A 17,667-nucleotide genomic window follows, 5' to 3' on the forward strand; every position below is an offset into this window, starting at 1 on the left:
TACTATGCAGCTATTAGAAAGTCATATAGGAGAGTATTCAGCAAGAGGGAAAAAGCATGATACACTGTTAATATTAAAAGTCACACTTGCAGATTGTGTCCACCAACTTTCCATCATGGAATGGGGGCAGGGGGCAGTGAGGCCTCACCCCTCCGCGAGGGATTATTGGCAGTCAATGGTGGCAGACGTAAGAGGTTTGTCAGTCTCTTCAGTGATGTAGCCACTGAGTGGGCTGCCTATGCGACAGAAATAACTGCACATCCATTTTCGTAAAAGCAACTCTAAACTCAATCTTTCTCTCTCCCTCTCCTTATTCCCTTCCCCCCTGCCCTCCCTTCCCCTCCCCTGCCCTACTCTTTCCCTCCCCTCTCCCCATCCTTATCCTTCTCTCTTTCACACACACACACACACCAGAGTATGAGGACTTGTTGGAAAGGGTTTCAGGGGGAAAGGGTGAGAGGGAGGAATGGGAGTGTGTGAAATGTCTAAACTTCATCACACACCTGCATGGAAGTGCCAGAGAATTAGAAATAAGGTAAAATTAAAACCAGGAAGAATCTGAGCTACTTACACGTGTGCTGGCATAAAATTAAACACTGGAGGTATTATACCAAAAGACAAATTTAATAACACTTATCACTGAGTAAATTTTTTTTCCCACTAAGATTTGGTTTTTCAAGTCTACTAAGCTAACATGAATGATTTTTGTGCAACTCTAAGAGGTTTTTGTTTTTGTTTTTTAATTAATTGAACTCACTAAATGTGTTGTCCTCTGGATAAATCCAGCACTAATTTCATTTGTCCCCAAGAGGATTTTGTCCCTCTCTCTCTCTCCATTACCCAGTGTTCTCTGCTGAGAAGTAATGGAAGCCAGACTGGGGAGTGTCTGCTTCTGCTGACACCGGCTAGCTGGATCCCGAGTCTTCATCAGGACATGCTCCTAATTTGGTTTCTCCTGGGAACTGTCCCTCTTGGTTCTGTTTAACCATCTGTATGCTTAGATCAGTTTCCCACGCTGTTTTTTCGAGTTACCTGTCTTAGGGAGTGTAGGGTAGAGCTAAAGATGGCCACAGGTTAGACTCTAGCCAGGTCAGGCAAGCCCAAGGACAATGCCCCCCTTGTATTGATGTTGAGTGCACATGGCTGGAGTCTTAGAAGGTGTGGTGCTGACAGTGTGTTTTGTTTTGTGCTCCTACCCTCTGTCTCTTACCCATACTTCATCCTGGCCCTGCTCACTCCCCACTGGTCAAAGATCCGAGCATGTGGATGACCTGAACCTGCACAAGGGATGATCCCTTGATGCTTCTGTTCTTTCCAGCCAACCTTGCATCTAGCAAGCTCATCTTCATGGGGCTGCAGTCAGTAACTGTGTGAAGCACAGACCTTCACACTCAGAAAGGTCTCCTGCTGGCTATGTTGATCTGCTGCTTCTGTCTTCACGGCCATGGTGAATTTTGAACAGCAGACCCTGCCTTTCACTTCTCAACGGGCATTGCAGACTGTGGCTGCCTCTGTGGGTTAATCTTCGGGTGCAGGTTTGTGAGGAGACATGGAGGAAGGAGAACAGGACTTAAGGTCAGACGAACTTGTATTTAAATTTCAGCCATGCCATCCACCTGGGAGACCCTGGGCATGTTAACTGATATCCCTCTGACTGTTTTCTCATTTGCAAAACAGATGCAGAGACACACACTATATAGAGCTAGTGTCAGAAATCAATATACCTGAACCATCAACATACATTGAACAGTACCTAGTACCCAAACCACCAACACACACTGCACAGTACCTAGTACCTAAACCAGCAACACACACTGCACAGTACTTAGCACCTTACCCAACACACAGTGGACAGTAACGAGTAGCTGCTCACTGCATACCTAGGGCCCCCGACCAAGTTGCAGCAGCCTGGAAGACCCTCTCCACCCAGGAATCACTTGTTGCCTTCAGATCTTTTCAGGGAGACCTCCAGAGTTATGTAACTTCCTGGACTTCCCAAGTCTCCTAAGTTTAGTGAGCTTTCTGAGTCTTCAAAGCTCCCTCATGCCTCCAGGACAGAATGTGCCAATATAGAGGGGGAACTGGTCATACAGCTCAAGCCCAGGGACAAAGAGAGATGGCATACATGAGATGCTGCTAAAATGACAGTTCATTTCACAAAAGCATAACTTAGGTTCAAGGACAAAGGTCTACATTGGATATTCCAAATGTTTCTTTGGTTGGTTACAACTTCATGTGTGACATCTTTGAAAATGGCCCCCATAGTATTTCTGTAACCAGAAGTCTCCTATTGTTTTGGTTTTCTCTCATTTATATACCACCTGACTTTAAAAATTTGAAGGCCATTTTCTGTATTAATTTTTTCTTTATGCCAACAGTGTGTTTTGTGCTTGCAGTGTTGGCTTTTGATAGGAAGCTTCTAGTTTTTCTCACCCTCTGTGGGCAGTAGGGGCAACTCACCAGGCTCTGGGATGGGCTGAGAGGCCTCATTCTGCCTGTAACCACGTGATGACTCCTTTCTCTCAGCCAAGTGCGTGTTACTTTAATGTGGCCCTGAAAGCAGAAGAATAAACAGATTGCCTGTCAAAATCTCATTGTCTCTCCTATTGTGACCTGGTAACATAGATGCTGAAGAGTTATTTCTAAGAATCCCTGGTTTGTAAATCTCTGAGGCTGTGAATGTGAGAAGTGTGTCTTCGTAATGAGGCTGCGGTGACTTTTAGAGGGCATCACATGCTGTCACCCCTCACCACTATCCTGTTCTCCCTCCAGACCTAAAGCCATGGGGCTCTCGAACAAGCCTAGTGCATCTTCCAATAGCACGGGCAGGTGGGAAATCCCTCCTAGCCGCTGAGAAAACAGAATCCGAGTGTTTCCTTGCCACCCACAGACCACATGTCTACTCTTCAGAAGGCAATCCAACACTCTTCATCTTTCCACCACCCTCCCACCTGAGTCTCAAGTACAGCTCTGGAAAGAAAAGTCAACAGCCTCCCGGGGCATGGACTTAGAACCAAGCAGATCATGGACACTTTCCCATCACTAAAAATCCAATTTCTTTATGATTTCTTTGACCCACATTTTCACATTGTAAACAGAAATTCTGAACGTTTTAATTACTGGAGGGACTCGTGGCTCCAGCTGCATATGTAGCATTGTCGGTCATCAGTGGGAGGAGAGGGCCTTGGTCCTGTGAAGGCTCGATGCCCCAGTGTAGGGGAATGCCAGGGCCAGGAAGCTTTCTCATTTAGGGGATGCAGATTTTTCTCCCAATAGGTTTGAGTGGAAAGCTATCATTCTTCTGAATATTATGGGCATCTCTGTGTCATTTCTTGATAGCATGCTGGGATTTTAATATCTCGAGAATAGAATATGCTGAAGAAATCAATGAAAAACCTGAATTTTCTTGTAGCTCTGCCCCGTCTTTCCAAAGCCCTAGGTCTAGCCCTGGAAAGCCCGTGTTGTGGCTTCAGTAAGCACTGGCTTAGCCTCTGGATTTATCTGGATATTGCAGGCACTATCTTCCACAAAACGTTATGTCCCCATAAGCTCTGTCTTCTCAACAGACCAGAATCCCTGGAGCTAATCTGACCTCACGATGGATTAGAAGGAGGAATTAGATCCCAGAAGCCCAGAGAGTCAGAGCTGACTGGTCTCAGCTCTGTTACTCCAGCTTGGGCTCTGTTCCCTGCTGAGGGAGAAAGTACTGTTGGCTTGTGCCAATTTAATAGGATTCGGGGACAGAATATCAGGAGGTCAGGGATTGAAGCTGGCAGCTTTCAGTCTCCCAACTGCCATTCCTGGCCTTTCCCAGATCTTAGGTTTAGATCCTACAAAAGAGATGCCAGGCCGTTCCCTGCAGAGTGACACTCTCCCCTGCCTCCTGGAGCCTCCAGGTAGCAATTTGCCACATCTTCTGTGTTTGACAGAGGACTAGGAATTAGAGGAGGTATCTGGTTCTCCTGTCACCTGTCTCCTCACAGTATAATTATCTGAGTTCCCAGGTGCCGCACTGGTACATGAAAAAGTCTAAAGAAGAAATACAATATGTCTGCATTGTGATTCATCATCTGCCCTTGATTGAATATTTCCTACCCTGGAGGTAAGGGGACAAGGAGCTGCCAGCCAGGAAAGGGAGTCTTTGTCTCTCTCTCTCACACACACAGATGCTAGCTGTGTGTCCTTGGCCAAAGCACTTAACATCTCTGAGTCTCCTTGCTTTGTTCTATAAAACAATGGGACAGGGTAGATTACTGATGTGATTTTTCCCAGAAAGCTGAGCTTTCAAAAATTCTGTACATCATTGGGCAAAGCACACCTTCAAAAGGTGCACATCTTTTATTCCCGTCCTCTGGAGGCAGAAGAAAGATATCTCTGAGGTTGGGGGCCACTGGGTCTATCTAGTAAATTCTAGGTCAGCTAATGTCCTGTCTCAAAATCACAACAACAATAAAAACCCGTTTAGACCCCAAATCATGATGTAAATATACTCAAATTACCGAATAAACGGAGATAAAATCAGTGTGGCTACAGTGCTCTACTGAGGACCCTGTAAGAGTTACAAGCCTAGTTTTGGGAGTGTGTTCCGTACAGTATCAGCAAGCTTAAAAGGATCCAGGTAAAACATCCCATGGAAACAGAGTATCTTAGTTTGCTTTTGACCTCTGCTCTAAAGACCATGACCAAAGGCAACTTGGGGAGGAAAGGCTTATTTCACCCTACAGTTTCAAGTCTATCCTGAAGGAAAGTCAGGGCAGGACCTCAAGGTATGGCTTGGAGGCAGGAACTGAAGCTGGAGGCCATGCAGGAATGCTGCTTTCTAGCTGGCTCCTCTGGACTTACATAGAGCTGCATTTCTTACACTTCCCAGGACCACCTGCCGGGGGGGGGGGGGGGGGGGGGGAAGGGGGGTGGTGCACTGCCTGCAGTGAGCTGGACCCTCCCACAGGAATCATTAACAAGAAAGTGCCTGCTCAGACTTGCCCACAGGCCAATCTGATAGAGGCAATTCCTCAGCTGAGATTCCTTTGTCCCAGACGGTTCTGGCTTTTGTCAAGAAAAAAAACAAAAAACAAAAAACAAAAAACAAACCTAACCAGCAAATATGATATTAGGAGATTTTTTTAAAACATAAGTTGAAAGTTCCTCTTGGGAACTCATACTGAGTCTTTACAATTAAGTTGCAGGATTTTTACTAACTCTGCATACAATTATTCTGTCTGGGAATCCTTAAAGGGACAGAGAACAAGGGCCACAAGCCATGTCCAAAGCTCATAGGTCATAGGCTCACTGTGTCTTGCCGTAGGTCATTTCTCTCCTTGGGAACTCACATCGTGAAGGTAGCTGGATGCAGTGAGTCTTGGGCTCCTCTTACTCCACCGACAGCATAGACACAGGAGAACCAGAGAATCCAGGAAAAGTGTTCCAGAATGGGACCCAGGTCCCAAATGATGTTCTTCTATATTTGTATATCTGTGGTGTGTTTTAAAGGTCGTTTACAAGATCTCTTATAATGGAGACGTGTTAGCTCCTCCCATACCCTTCTTGGGTCAAAAGAAGAACTACAGCACTTAGTGAGAGATGGAAAAACAACTTAAAAGGAAAAGAAATAGGATGCGTGGTCAGAATATAGAGAGAGTGGGGCAACCAACGACTGCATTTGTAGAAAACATAAATGTATCCTCATTAGCTTTACATTTCATGAGACAAAACAAAACAAAACAAAGAACACCCAACACCCAGCACTGTGGAAAGGCAAATTCCCCAGGTCTTGGGATTTGGGGTTTGAATTAGGACATGTGGCCTTGTTGGAGTAGGGGTGGCCTGGTTGGAGGAAGTGCCTCACTGGGGATGGGGTTTGGGGTTTCAGAAGCTCAAACTAGGCCCGGTGGCTCTTTCTCTTTCCTGCTGCCTGATGACCCTAATGCAGAACTCTCAGCTGCCTCGCCACCACCATGTCTGCTCCTGTGCCTCCTGTTATGCTAATAAACTAAACCTCTTGACTAAACATCTGAAACTGGGAGCCAGTCCCAGTTAGATACTTCCCTTTATAAGAATGACTGTGTCTGTGGTGTCCCCTTACAGCCATGAAACACTAAGACAGGACTTATTCACTGTGTCAATCACAGGAAGTCTAAGTGTAGAGGGTTTTGAAGGGAAATTTTCTTTCTGTGTGCATGGTCATGTATGTGCGTGTGCATGTGCAGGCCAGCAGACAACCTCTCCTGTCATTCCTCGGGATGTTCCCCACCTTGAGAGTTTCTCACTGGCCTAGAACTTGCCAACTAAGCTAGGCTGGCCTAGGATCCCCAGGGATCCTGTCTCTTCCTGTCTCTGCCTCCCTTACACCAGAGTTAGCTGCTGGTCTACCTTGCTGGCTCTTTTTTAGTTGGTTCTTGGCATTGAACTTGGGACTTCATGTTTGTGTATAAAACACTTTAGCTACGAAACCATCTTCCAGTACCTCAAAGAGGTCTTTAAAAAAAATTATTATAATTCTGACCATGCTAAAAATCATAGCCCACGGCAAACACATAAGGATATATCATCCAGATTTCAACATGAGCTCTGAGAACTTCTATGAACACAGATCCACTGACTCCCCAGGAAGATGCAGGTGACTGAGAGGGCTGTGTGCCTCCTGAGAGACTACAGCAAAATGTGGGACATCTCTCTCTCTCTCTCTCTCTCTCTCTCTCTCTCTCTCTCTCTCTCTCTCTGAAAACTGAGTGCTCTCTTTCCTCTTAAAATTTAAGATTGATGAGTGAGTGACACGTGTCACACAGGCGTGGGGTCAGCATGCTTCATAGAGCTCTGAGCCTGAGCAGCAGAAAGGTCAGCATGGCTGTCACACTGTAAGAGCTCCTATGTGTAATCCTCCAGCCTGAAGAGCCATCTCCTGCGATCTGGTGACCCTGCACACCTCTCACGGCACCTTCCACTTCCTAGCTTGAGACTATTGCGTAATCCACACAAGCTGTGAAATGATTGCTTCCTATAAACCCTAGAACAAAGCTACAGGCATCCTGCCTTGTGCTACACCTCACTGAGCTATCCAGAATTGTGGCTTAGTGCCGCGGCCTTGGGCCTTTGGCAAACTATTATTTCTTTCAAAAGAAAATAATAGCAAGCAAAGCTCACCATCCTTAATACTTTCCCTTTTCCCTTTTGCGCTCTCTCTCTCTCTCTCTCTCTCTCTCTCTCTCTCTCTCTCTTTACGTGTGTGTGTGTGTGTGTGTGTGTGTGTGTGTGTGTGTGTGTGTTTCAAGGTTTAGGAGGCAGGAAAAAACATCCAGGTTCTTAGGTCAGTAGCAACTTGGGACAAAACTTCACCAGCCGTCTTAGCCCATCTGAAAGCAGTGGCTACAGAAATAAAAACCATCTTGCAGACCTTGCTGGGCTCAGCTTTGTCATCTGATTTCCCAAGAAAATACCAAATCTTTTTGGAATTTAACAACCCCTGTCTCAAGTAAAATACCCCACAAAGAGTTAATTCCATGGTTAGAGGAAGGAGATACAATTCCAACAGCAGAGTCAAAGCGCCCCACATGGAGCCTGGACTTCCCTGCTGTGAAATCGCGGAGGTCAGAAAGAACCCTAAGGAGCTCGGGCTCGGGGAAACCCGAGTCTCATTTAACCTCACATTGAGATTTGGGGTTTGAATTAGGACATATGGCCTTGTTGGAGTAGGGGTGGCATCACAGTGGCACAGACTTGTGATGGGGATAGGAGTCACAGGCCACTGTAGTAGGAGGGTCCTTGGCAGTTCAACTTCCTGGGAGAAGAAAATTTCCACTATTGCCTTGGAGCAGGACTGGTAGGGGCCAAACCCCTGAGAAGCTGCAAAGAGGAACATGGGAGAGTGGACACAATAAAGGGACAAGATCCGGTAAAAACGGAATAAACGAGCCTTGAAAAATAGAGCAAAGGTGCTGCTCTTGGGGTGGGTGGGTGACACAGAGGGAGATCATGTGACCAGGGAAGGGTAAGAGAAAGACGGGGGTGGGGAGTGGAGAGGGGCATGGCACATGCCTTTAATCTCAGCACTTGGAGACAGAAGTAAGTGGGGTTCTACATAGAGAGAGCTAGAGGTCAGCAAGACTACTTAGCTAAATCTTGTCTGGAGGAGGGTGTTGGGGGAGGGGGAAAAGAGAGGGGAGGAGAAAGAGAGGGAGAGGGGGGAGGAGAGAGAGAGAGAGAGGAAGAGTAAGGAAGGGAGGGAGGGAGAGGAAAAGGAGGGAGGGAGGGGAGAGAGAGGGAGGGAGGGAAGGAGGGAGGGATGGGGAAGGAGTGGAGGGATGGGAGGGACAGGAGGGAGGAGAGAAGAGGGGAGGGAGGGAGGGAGGGAGGGAGGGAGGGAGGGAGGGAGGGAGGGAGGAAGAGAGGGAGAGAGGAGAGAGAGAGAGAGAGAGAGAGAGAGAGAGAGAGAGAGAGAGAGAGAGAGAGAGAGAACAAGAACAGAAAGTTCTGGACATAAGATCAGAACCCATGAATGAAGCTCCTTCTCCAACTCCTGTCTTCTGCCTCACAGGGTGTAAAACAAACCTAGGGTAAGGATGCATTCTCTGGGTGCTCTGTGTGTCCATGCCCTTTTAAAAATAAAATTGTTACCTGAAAAAAAAAAAAAAAACAAGCAAAGGAAACCGAGCTGAAGAGCCAGGGGCCCATGGCAGCAGCCAGCAGTTCAGAGGTAGACTGCAGATCATCAGAGTAAAAATCGTCATGGGGGTGGGGTCACTGAAACTATTTGTAATGACTGTGGCTCATGAGATTTAAGTTCTCTTTAAAGGAAAGCAAATGTCTTCTAGATCTAACTACTGCTTTATTTTGTCTGTGATTTGGTCTCTTATAATGCAGGTTGGCCTTGAACTCTCGCTCCCTCTGCCCCAGCCTCCCAAGTGCTGGGAATATTGGTGTGGGCTGCCACCAGCATTTTCCATTACAATATTTTTAGTGGGGAATCTTTAAAAAATATGATTTATATAAGACAGAGTTAAGATATGAAATATATAAGAGAAAGAAATAATTTAGCTAAAGTTTAATTAAAAGTATTAAAGCACAAATATTTTAACAGAACTAAACAAAATTGTTTCATATAAAAATACCATGTAACAACCAGAAGACAAGCTACAAATCAGATAATAGTATAATATCTATGAAACCTGTGATAACAAAGACCTAGGTTTCTAAATATATAAAGAACCCTTAGAGATCAATAACAAAAGGAATAATAATACTCAATAATATTGTTTAAAAATATATGGACTACTGATGTAGGAATAATGAGCATAGGCTCATTGATGAAGTAAGAAATAAAAATTAAATCAATAGCAAGATATTTTTTCACATATGGAATGTTGGAAAATTTGGAAATACAGCCTTGCAAAAGAGTAAAGGAACAGAAAACCAGAGAAGGACAAAGTAAAGATATTTAGGAGAAAAGAGAGCGGTAAACACACCTATTATCCTAGATCCAAACATGTGAAGATCCCAAACAACTTTGAAATCACAGAGACTGTTTACTGCAACTTTATTTATTACTAATAAAGCAAAAAGCAGCCTCCATGTGTCTCTCTGTTTCCATCACTGTCTGTGTCACTGTGTCTCTGTGTGTCCGTCCTCTCCCTCTCTCCCACTCCCCTACCCCACCCCACCAGGTCTTGCCTATCCTAAACTGGTCTCAGACTCACTATGTAGTCTTGACCCCACTGTCCCTGCCTTGAATTGGGAGTGAGCATGCATCTAACCCTGTGGCACTGCCTATGTAGGCCCGGGCTTTGGGAACACTAGGTGAACACTATTTCAACCAAGCCATTTCCGGCTTTTTAATGTAAATTCCACCAAAACATCAAGTTTCAGAACCCTTTGCAGACAGGCATCTACAGGCAGGGACACTTCAATCAATCATATATATGTGTGTGTGTGTGTGTAGTTTGTTTTTAAGCAGTTTAGATCTAAACAGGGAGTAAGATTACGACTCCCTTTAGTCTTTCGTATTTACTTATTGTGTATTATATGGTGCTTTGATCCATATAAATGATTTCTATATCCAAGCAAACAACCACATCTGACCACCGTTGTGCCTATGAGGGCCTAAAATAGCTCTCAGGAACAGCTCGGTTCACCATGCACTGCAGTCCACCTGTACACAAGCGCTCTCAGATCCACCACAGTGACAGCATTTTGCTCGCCTCTTGCCAGCACCTCCTGTCTCCTCTCCTACTTGTCCCTGCGGGCCACTATCTTTTCGTCTTCTTATGGACTTGACTCCTTTAGATTTTTCATAGAAGTGAAATCATGAAGTACTTTCCCAAGCAGTCTCACTTACTTCACACACTAATCTCCAGGATCATTTGCACTGCAAATGGCAATATCTTCTTTTCTAGAGATGGAGAGAGAGGGAGAAGGGGAGTGGGGCAGGGCAAAAGGAAGAGAGAGACTGGTAACACCACAGTGCATGCACGGTGCAGACATCTGTGAGAGGTGCTGGTTTGGGTGTCTTGCATCCAGCAGAGAATTAATGAGCCCTACAATCTCTAGAGTGTCTAGGGGCTCCATGTGGCTGTAGTTGTCCACAATCTCTCTTGTAGTACATGAGACTCTCCTTCGTCCAGCTTCTCATTAATGCTTGTTAGTGCTTGTCCTTCAGTAATACACATTCTAACAGGAGTGAGATGTCCCTTATTTTGGATCCCATAATTATAAGAATGCATACTAAGCTACATTTATATTTTATTTTGTGGAAATAATGACGAATTGTTGACTCACTAGAGTCAGTCAGCTAAGTTCATCAATTTTTGATACACATCCTCATGTGTTGTGGCACAAGTTTGCTTTTGTTTTAAACCTCAAATACTAGACTTTATGTGCATGCCTAAGAAAAGAAACTCAAATACAATTGTATATGTGTGTATGTGCATGTATGTGTACCTATATGTGTGCACATGTATGTATGTGACATGTATGCGTATTTACACTCATATATAGCCAGAGGTCAACATTGTGTGCCTTTCCCAGCCATTCTCCATCTTGTTTTTTTTAAACAGAATTTTTTACTGAACCTAGAGCTTACCAGTCAAGCAAGACTGGCTGTCCACAAGCTTCAGAGGGCCTCCTGTCTTTTCTTCTTCAGATCTGGGGTTACAGATGCATGCCCCCGTGCCTCCCTGTGGGTGCCGTGGACCTGACCTCAGGTCTTCATTGCTTTCATGGCAAGCACATACAAGTTTGAATCATCTCCACAGCCCAAGATGTTCCTGGAGCTGATGGTCTTAAAGTTTATTTCATTATTATTAATGTGCACATTATTCAAAATGTTTCAGATAAGACTGCTCACTCTGTGAGCTATGAAATCTCTGCTTGAAACCTTACAGTGCTCAAGGATCATATGCTAAATAAACCTGGTCATTACCATCCTCACGAGTACAAACGTGCCCCAGTATGGCTTCCAGGTAGATGGAAAATACTAGAAGCCTTGAAGTAACAGCGCATAGATTTCCATGTTTCATGTTTATCGTGCAGCCTAGGCTGGGCTTGAGCCTCTTGCTGAGATTAAAACTGGGCACCATCACTTAACCTCTTTCCTTTAATTAGTTTCTCAGTCTGAACTCGGGGTTCTTCCATGGGGCACTGCATTCTTGCTGTCAGGGGCTTTCTGTGGGCACATGCCAGTTGTCGTGTGAATTCTGTTAACATTGCACTAAAATTTCTTTCTCCAGTTGTAACTTAGTTGTAGAAAATGTGGCTACCTTGATGAACTTCTCTTTCTTCCTCAAGAGTTTTGTTGTTGCTTTCCCCAGATGAGAAAATAGAGAGTTCTGAAATGACTGTGTTTGAGGGGACCATGGAATTTAATATGAAAAAAATTAATATGTGTGTGTACCTGTGTGTGAGACAGAGTATGTGTAAGTATGTGCAAGACATACATGTGTGTCAGCACATGTATGTGGAAGTTAGAGGGGAACCTTGAGTGTCTTTACTATCCCTTCCACCTTGTTTGAAACAGAGTCTCCTGTTTGCTGATGGATATATGAGGCTAGATGACCTTGTCCTGTCTCTGCCTCCTATCTCACTTTCTATGTCCTGGAATTACAGGTGAGTTACCATGTCTGACTTGATATTGGATCAGGGCATGTAATCAAGTCCTCATGTTTGTACACCAAGAACTATGCCCATTGAGTATCTTCCCTAGCTGCATCGATAGAATTTAAAGTGTTCAGAAGTGATTCAAGAGGCTGCCCAAGAAGAACCTGCCTGACCTATGCAGCTGGTGCTGAGTAAATTCCAATACCTCTCATCAGCAGAGCTCTTGGCAAGAGCTTAGCAGCCACTGCAGAAGGACTTCCTCACTGTGACTCTCGGGAGATTTCCACTCCTTTCTGACTCACTGGAAGTGTGCGTACCTGCCTGGCTGTTAGTGCAGAAAGTCATGTATCCATGTCTGTGAAAGAGTAGAGACCCACACGTTCTACCACCAAGCAGAAAATGGTCTTAACACATTGCTTGTTCCACCTCTGTGAGTCTTTGTGGAGGACAAGCTCAGCTGTCATCCTCAGGGGCTTCCTGGGGCAAAGAGAGATCTTATTCCCAAAAGAAAGTAAATGGTACCTGGAGGGAACACACCCACACAGGCACACTCCACATACACAAATATACACAGACACACATACACACAAGCACAGACACACATATGTACATACACACATGCACACACACATATACAAACATACACAGACAGACATATATACACACAGAGACACAGAGATGCACACATAAACACAGAGAGACATTGATTCACCCCTGCATATACATGTAACATTAATAGTTTTCAAAAAGTTATTTTAAAATTTGCATTTTTATAGGCTCTGGGGCTAGTTAACAATCGTTTAAACTTTCATTAATTCTTTTGATGGGATAACCACACTGCCTAGCTAACGATAAGCAAGCAAGCCACATTCTCTCGTTGAGTTAGATTATTGACTATGTCACAGTTGAATGAATTTGAGAATGACTGTTACTACTAAGTCTTCTTCCCAGGAGACTGACTGCTGTCTGACTAGATAACTCACAGCCTGGACACACCCTAAAGTAGGATAACTTTCATTATCTACTAGATGGCAACAAGTTCAGAATAAACAGCTTTGGATTCCACTTGAACCAGTTTCCTTAAAAAAAAAATATATATATATGTATATATATATATATATATATACCTTGTAGCTCAGAGCACTATGCTGATTTTCATAAATGTTTCATGTTTTTATCTCAAATCAATCAGATGAATTAGACTCTGCAGATGAGCACACCAAGGTCTGCTAGGGACACTGTGTACCTTGCCCAGGGTCACTCACCTAAGGGCCTTGTACCTCAGGGCAGTCTGGTCAGAGCCCTTCTCTGATCTGAGTTTCTACTTAACATACTGCTGTTTAAGATGTTACCCTTGACTTGGGACCTTCCAAGCACACAGGAGCACAAAGGAGTCAAAGATGCTTCTAGAACCAGGTGTTTCTGCAGAGATAATGGGAAATGTCTTGGTCTACAATCATTGTACCCATCCTTAGCAAATGTCTGTGTTTACAGTTACCCCACAACCTTCTAAATCCCCAAACATGAAGTCATTGCTTACTATAAAGACCTCTTCTAGTGCCAGGATAGCCAGCAGAACTTACTGGTTAATAATAACTCAGAAACAATACCATCAGCAGTAAGCTCCTAGCAGATTTCGGCTTGACGGGAATTTCACTCTATGTTTTGTAGCCCACCCCCACCACCAAAAGAGCCCACATTTCATAACTAACAGAGCTTACTTCTACTTGAAGTCCTCTGACAGGTGGCTGCACTTCAACTACTGAAGCAGAAAGTCTTCTCTAATTCTTCCAGAAGAAATGGCAGAGAATTGTCAGGTAGGAAGACTGTTAATACTATGTGCTCATTTCCCAAGGTGTTTGAGATGGGGGTGGGAGGGTTAAATTTGCATTTGTATCTTGATCAAGTGCCTCAGTGTTTGGAAGGCATACACAATAATCCAGAGCTCACTCAGCTTCCAGAACCCACAGGACCGGTTCCTTGCCAGTAGTCTGTGATGAGTTTGTAATTCCATGTGGCTTTTCTTGATGCAAAGGGTTTGATGACTGGTGCTTGCAGGCCAGTCTTCATATTTGTCTTTGTGAGTCACCTCCATTATTATTACTGAGGCTTCCTGGGGTGAAACCTATGTCTGTTTTCCTGACATCCCAGTCAATTCTACCAGGTGAGTCTACTTTTAATTTTATGATCTGACTTTGTTAAGTTGCTAATATACAGAAATGTCAATCCTAAATCGTTTTATACTCTGTGTTCTGCCTTACATATAGCTCACCTAGTAAAAGAACTCTAACTTGGATAACTATACACAAAATTTACAAATGATCTCCAGATTGCTGCCCAAACACCCATCCACTTTTGGGTCTCACCCTTGACCTAGTCTATGCCAACATATTGCTGCTCTCTGGTTGCTTTTTCTCTTCTGTAAGACCCTGCTTCTGTCCCTCCCACGCTCATAAACCGAGTAACTGGCTGAATACCAAACACTCTGGAAAGCCTAGAAGTTGTCTACAGCATCCTTGTTTCACACATGGAGAGGATATATCTGCAAAATAACTTTGGGATGCTTTTCTTCTCTAGCATCTCTCTCCCCAGGTTAGAGTCTTTTTGGAAGCTATTTGGACTTGGCTATTCCAAACTTGTGGAAACCCAAATGAAAGCCACCAGGAACCAGCATGCTATGGAAGTCCTCCCAGTACATGGTCTAAAGTTAACACTGGTTCCCTTAGTAGGATGAGCAAAGAATCAGTAAGCACGAGTTTAATGATCTGTGATCTTTGTGATTGACCTGGGAACCTTGGGTTTCGATGCTGAGGGCCCTACAGTGTTCTTTATTGTAAAGATGAGCTTCAGTGTTTGGAAAATATATGTTTATTCTGTTAACAAGCATAGCATCAACCAAGTGTTAATTAACCATGAGGTGTCCAACATTTCAGATATTAATCCACTTAGTCATCATCAAAGCCCTTTGACATGGGTATTATTGATGCCTTCGTTCTGCGGGAGATGGAACCCAGATTCAGAGTGCTTAGTCAGCATTCGGGAGAGGTAGAGCTAGGGTTTAAATCCATAATTTCACACTTGGACGAACTTTCTCTTCACCATACTTGTCTTAGTTACTCTTCTATTGTTGTGGTAAAACACCATGACCAAGGCAACTTATAAAAGAAAGCATTTTACTGGGTGTCTTAGTCAGGGTTTCTATTCCTGGACAAACATCATGACCAAGAAGCAAGTTGGGGAGGAAAGGGTTTATTCGGCTTACACTTTCCACATTGCTGTTGATCACCAGAGGATGTCAGGGCTGGAACTCAAGCAGGTCAGGAAGCAGGAGCTGTTACAGAGGCCATGGAGGGAAGTTCTTTACTGGCTTGCTTCCCCTGGCTTGCTCAGCCTGCTCTCTTATAGAACCCAAGACTACCAGCCCAGAGATGGTCCCACCCACAAGGGGCCTTTCCCCCTTGATCACTAATTGAGAAAAATGCCCCACAGCTGGATCTCATGGAGGCACTTCCCCAACTGATGCTCCTTTCTCTGTGATAACTCCAGCCTGTGTCAAGTTGACACACAAAACCAGCCAGTACACTGGGCTTACAGTTTCACACGGTGAGAGCCCACGATGATGGGGTAAGGACATGGCCTCAAGAACAGCTGAGAGCTTACATCTCACAAGCAGGGGACAGAGAGAACACACTAGAAATGGTGGAGGACTTCGGAAACTTCGAAACCTGTCTCCAGCGACACATCTCCTAATCCCTCCCACACAGTCCTTCCAATGAGCACCGAGTATTCCAGCAATTGAGTTTATGAGGACCGTTGTCATTCAAGCCATTACAGTACACTCTTCCCTCTTTGCTCAGAACAAGACTTGACCTGTCTGAAGCCATTCCGAAAAAGATAAGAAGTTGCCTTCTCAGAGTGATTACCAATACAACAACAACAACATTGTGATGATTAAGTTAAACAGTTCATTTTGTGCTGTATATTCTTATGCCGATTGAGAAAATGCCCTCCATAAGATCCAGCTGTAAGGCATTTTCTTAGTTATTGGTTGGTGGGAGAGAGCCCAGCTCATTGTAGTTGGGGCCACCCTTACACTGGTGGTCCTGGGTCCTATAAGAAAGTAGGCTGAGCAAGCCATAGGAAGCAAGCCAGTAAACAGTACCCTTCCATGGCCTCTGCATCAGCTCTTGCCTCCAGGTTCCTGCCCTGTTTGAGTTCCTACCCAACTTCCTTCACTGATAAACAGGGATATGCCAAATAACACCCTTCCCCCGATGGCTTTTGGTAATGGTGTTTAATCATAGCAGTAACAACCCTAAGAGACATGTAAAATGTTATCCAACTGAGTGTCCAACTGAGTCCATACCTAACTGAAGGCCCTGTCTTTTGTTTTCTCTCTCTGTGTAAGAAAGACCACAAACCCAGGGGACCACTGCATCTTGTCAGACAGACATCTTTCCTCCCACACTCTCTCATTAGCCCCCTGCCATAGAGATATTGATATTTTCATCTAATGTGGCCTGATGTTTATCAAAGTTTTTCACTCTTCAAAACTCTGTCCTTCTCTTTCTTGCAGGCTCCAGTTATTCTGAGAGCTCAAAGGGTCTCCTGGCAAAGAAGCATATTTCTCCTGAACCACTCGGGTATGCCTTTCATTCATGGGCTGGGGAGTCCTCTGAGCAGTTCTTCTTGGGATGTGCCATCAGTTGAGATTTGTAAGTGGGATACTGAGCTCAGGACCTCTTAATGATGTCCTGTTTCTGCCTGGAAGAGCCAAAGGAGGATGCACAGAGGAAACAGGAAGAGGAAATGAGATTTTTAGTGATGAATCTGATGATGTGTGAATCTGAGAGACAGGGTGGGGCAAGGAAGGGGAGAAGATGGAGAGGACACAAAAGGAAACAGGCTGCTTCTCATTTCTCATGCACACTATTGTGTTAGCACTATGTCTTTAGGTCGTGACTGAAGAGAGGAAGAGCGAAACCGAGACAGAAGCAGTAAGGGTGTGTATATAAAGAAGGGAGGGATGCTGAGAGAGGGAGGAAAGGGAGAAGCAATTGGGTGGCGTGAGGAGCAGTGTGACCCTGCTCCTCACAGAGCAGGAATCCCACTTAGAACCTCGGCTTGAGGCACACAGCTGCCCTCTCCCCACCCCCAAACTGAGGCAGTTGTAAATCTTTTCTCTCCTCCAAGCCTTAAAAGCTAAACAGCTAAGGTAAGAAATGGTAAAAGATTGACAACTAATTGATAAGCTGAGCTAATGGAGCAACTGCTGCTGTTCTTATGGATGTTAGCTGGGCAGAAGCAGCTCTGAGACAGAGCAGGACTGTGACAGAGCAGGGAGGGGCAGGAGATGTAGAGCAGGGGTACTAAGATACAGTCTCTTGGGTGTTTGGGGGGGAAGCTGGGCCTGTCACTGAGATGGAAATACAAAACTTTTGGTAGGAAAAGATGGATAAACTTGAACTTGAGTTACCTTGGGACACACAGTCACTGATGTCTGATCTGCTGCTGTCGGGTTCACACAGCCCGTGCTGAAACTCTACTCTGTGTATTAACATAGAGCTATAAAAGGCCCCTATC

The 17,667-nt window shown here is 44.7% G+C and overlaps 1 long non-coding RNA gene across 2 annotated transcripts in view; it reads right to left on the minus strand.

The window, feature by feature from the left end:
* Positions 1-529: 529 nt before the first annotated feature.
* LOC147005661 (uncharacterized) overlaps positions 530-17,667 on the minus strand; it is a 123,316-nt gene continuing 106,178 nt past the window's right edge. For both annotated transcript variants that reach the window (XR_015046638.1, XR_015046639.1), the window contains exons 5-6: positions 2,461-2,553; positions 530-1,523 (exon numbers count right to left, since the gene is read on the minus strand). This is a non-coding gene — a long non-coding RNA (uncharacterized LOC147005661). The remainder of the gene's footprint in view (positions 1,524-2,460; positions 2,554-17,667) is intronic.

The sequence above is a fragment of the Mus caroli genome, unplaced genomic scaffold (genome assembly GCF_978045245.1).
Source record: "Mus caroli unplaced genomic scaffold, Mus_caroli_1 scaffold_3, whole genome shotgun sequence".
Taxonomy (NCBI): domain Eukaryota; kingdom Metazoa; phylum Chordata; class Mammalia; order Rodentia; family Muridae; genus Mus; species Mus caroli.